The sequence below is a fragment of the Cryptomeria japonica genome, chromosome 6, assembly GCF_030272615.1.
Source record: "Cryptomeria japonica chromosome 6, Sugi_1.0, whole genome shotgun sequence".
NCBI lineage: Eukaryota > Viridiplantae > Streptophyta > Pinopsida > Cupressales > Cupressaceae > Cryptomeria > Cryptomeria japonica.
Window position 1 is genome coordinate 193,902,636 of NC_081410.1, and position 4,172 is coordinate 193,906,807.

Consider the following 4,172-nt stretch of genomic DNA (forward strand, 5'->3'; position numbering starts at 1 on the left):
CCAAATGTTTTTGGTGTTTTGCTAGTATGTATGGGAGCCTGATGCTCTATGCAGCTCATGTATAAAACTTTTTAAGGTGCATGCTATTGATCAGATCTACTAGTGGTTCTCCTTCTGATGTAGCCAACTGATATGCCCCGGACCCAAATAGAGCAGTGATAACATATGGACCTAACCAGTTTGATTCAAACTTTCCCTGATGTTCTCGATTGGGTTGGTTACGAGGATTTTATTGAAGAACAAGATCACCTACCTCAAATGTACGAGGTCTCACTCGATGATTATAGCTTCAACTCATGCGCTACTGATAGGCTTCGAGGTGATTATATGCAGTCTGTCATTTCTCATCAAGTAGTTCCAAGTCTTGAAGACGTGATACTCTGTATTCTTCATCATCAATGAGATTATGCAATGAAACTCATAGAGATGGTATCTCGACCTCAATAGGTAAGATAGCTTCTGCACCATAGACCAGTGAGTAGGGAGTTGTGCCTGTAGGGGTTTGAATACTAGTTCGATCCGCCCATAGTGCTGGATTTAATTGAACGTGCCAATCACAACTGACATTGTTGATTGTCTTCTTTAGGATTCTCAATATGTTCTTGTTCGATGTTTCGGCCTAACCATTGCCTTGTGGGTAATAGCGAGTGGAAAAGCGGTGTTGGATGTGAAACTTCTCAGAGAGTTCACGGACATCCTAATTTTTGAATGGAAGACCATTATCTATGATGATGGACATGGGTACACCATATCGGTGGATGATGTAATTGAGGATGAATGAGGTGATCTGCTTGCCGATGACTTGGGTAAGTGGAACAGCTTCAATCCACTTTGTGAAGTATTTAGTGGTGGTAATAACGAATTTGTGGTCGTTGGATGAAGGTGGATGGATTTTACCCACAAGGTCAAGGCCCCATTGATAAAAAGGCCATGGTGTTGTGATTGGTTGCAATTCCTGTGCTGATGCATGTATCAAGTCTCCATGAACTTGGCATTTTTTGCATTTTTGGACAAAGTAATAGGAGTCTTTTTCCATGGATGGCCAATAGTATCTAGTACGCATGAGTTTCTTGGCTAGTGAGGAACCGCTTGCATGAGTTCCACAAATTCCTTCATGTACCGCTTCCAAGGCCTTTGTTATCTCATCCTATTCCATACATCGAAGGAGAGTACCATCAAGACTGCATCGGTATAGGGTTTCAGCAATAATGGTATATCGAGCAGTTTGGTGAATGAAGGTTTTACGTTGGTTATTTGATTGGTTAGGAGGAAGTGTGTGATCATGGAGGTAGGTGTAGAACTCACCATACCATGGGGATTCGGAACCGATAAGGCAACATATCATCTCAGATTCAGGGATATCATAAGCGGGGATCCAAAGCTATTCGACCAAGAACTCGTAGCGTGTTGAATCCTGTGGAAGATCTAGGAGAGATGCAATGGTAGCCATAGCATCAACAACTCTATTATGATCTCTTGGTATCTGCTCAAAGGTGATAGTAGTAAATGATACCTTTAATTTGTCCATCATTTGTTTGTATGGCATGAGTTTGTCATCTTTAGTCTGATATTCATTTGTTGCTTGTCGAATGACTAGTTGGGAGTCGCCATATACTTGTAGTTATTGTAACTTCTATTGTATGGCTAACCTGAGTCCTGTGATCAAGGCCTCATACTCTGCTATGTTGTTGGTACATGGAAATGTGAGCCTGTAAGACTTTGGGACGCTGTCACCTTGAGGTGTGATAAACAGAATGCCTGCCCCCGAGCCATGCCTAGTGTACGAACCATCAAAGTATAGTTTCCATGGTTGTGTTGTTGTGATCATGAATATCTCTTCATCTAGAAAATTGGAAATGAGGGGATGATCGCCTATGAGTGGTGCATCGGCCAACTGATCTGCAATAAGTTGTCCTTTGATAGCCTTACGGTCCACATACTTGATATCAAATTCACTTAGGATCATCACCCATTTGGCCAAGCAGCCTGTCAATGTTGCTTTGCTGAGTAAATATTTGAGTGGATCGATCTTTGCAATTAACTGTACTTTATGTGTCAACAGATAGTGTCTCATCTTAGTGGCTACCAAGATTACTGCTAAGCAAGCTCACTCAATAGGTGTGTAACTGAGTTCATAGCCAAACAGTGTGTGAGAGATGTAGTAAACAACACACTCTTTCCCTTCTGCATTGTGTTGAGCCAGTAGCACTCCCAATGCTATATAAGTTGCTGAAATATAGAGTAATAGAGGTCTGCTCGGATCTAGTGGGATCAATAATGGTGTATTCATGAGATAGTCTTTAAGCATCTGGAATGCTTGCCGGCATCTGGTATCCCATTGAAAGCGGATGTTCTTGTGTAACAGGTGTGTAAAGGGGTGACACTTATCTGCCAGTTGTGCAATGAATCTTCGGATAGATTGAAGTCGTCCTTGTAATGTCCTTGGCTAATTGATGTTCTTTGGTGGTGGCATATCCATGATTGCTTTGACCTTTGCAGGATCAACCTCGATACCTTTGCTTGAGACAATGTATCCTAGAAGCTTCTTTGAGGTTACTCCAAAGACACATTTCTTTGTGTTGAGTCGAACATGATATTGTTCTAGTCTATCAAAGATTTTCTCTAATATGTCTAGATGAGCTTCTCTTGTGAGTGATTTTGCTAGTAAGTCATCAACATAATCTTCCATTATGGTATGCATCATGTCATGGAAGATGGTGGTCATTTCTCATTGATAGGTTGCTCCTGCATTCTTGAGACCAAAAGGCATTACATTCCAGTAGTATGTGCCCCATGGACATGTAAAGGTTGTTTTATGTTGATCCTTTGGTGTGATATTTATCTAATCATATCCTGAAAAACCATCCATGAGAGAAAGCATGGCATGTCCTGATGTTAGGTCCACTATTATGTCGATGTTGGGTAGGGGGAAGTCATCTTTAGGACATGCCTTGTTCAGATCTCTGAAGTCAGTACAAATACGGATGCCCCCATTTGGTTTGCCGATAGGCACAATATTGGATATCCAATCTGCATAATCAATTGGTCTAATGAAACCAACATCTAGGAGCTTCTTAAGTTCTACTTTGATGAGTACTGCAATATGGGGATGCATCTTGCGAAGTTTCTATTTGATAGGTTTAGCTCCTTCTGCTACTGTGAGGTGATGCATGACTAAATCTAGGTCAAGCGCAGGCATGTTTGCATATGACCATGCAAAGTTGATCTAACGCTTTTGGAAGAACTCTATAAACTTAGGTTGTTCCTCTGGAGTTAAAAGAGATGTCAGATGTATGTGGTGAGGCATGTCAGGAGTCCCCACGTTGTATTCTTTTTTCTCTTCAATAAGAATTGTTGATCGTTCCTGCTGTGTACTAGAAGGGAGAATGTCAAACCTTTCATCCTCTGGTGCCTCAGAGAGGTTTTCACCATTTGATACACTCTTTCTTTTTACTTTTGTGGGATCAAACAGTGCGACAGTGTGGTTTTCACTGGAAGATCCATGTTTTTTTGTTATATTTTTGTAGCTGTAAGGTTTGGTATCCACCCCGAAGTATGCTGCGCTATTAAGTTCAATGACGAATCCAGCTTTGTGATCCCTACTTGGTATGTTATCCTATAGTTCCAAAAAGTCAATGATCACCTCATCATTTTGGAAAAGGTCAAGACATGGGGGATTAGGTTGGTTCCATTCGATGAGTTCAGGATGGATAATGGGCATTACCTCATCGATTAGGTTAAGTTCATTAGATGTGCTAGTGAGGGTTAAGACATTGTGGTGAAGGTCATTGATGATACTCTCCTTGTCAGGATCAGGCATAGGATGTGATGTAGGGTCTGTGGAAGAAGTTTCCAGCTCAGGAACCCAAGAGGTCTTTATCTGTGCTTCTCCGTAAATAGGCATGTCTTTGCGGGGTGGAGGTAGTGATGTGTCTTCCTCATCCGTAGTATTAAGCTAGATGGAATCAAATTCCCATTCATGTGAGTCGGTCTCTGAGTCACTTTCTAGTATCTGATTACTATACCGTACTGGGATGTCTTTTGAGTTAAACACTGCAGGTGTGACCGGTTTTGTAGATGAAATGATTGGTGTTGCAGGAAGGATTATGGGGATCAATGAATCCGATACAGGGAGTATTGGTAGTGTTGACTCTTCTACTTCTACTAGAACT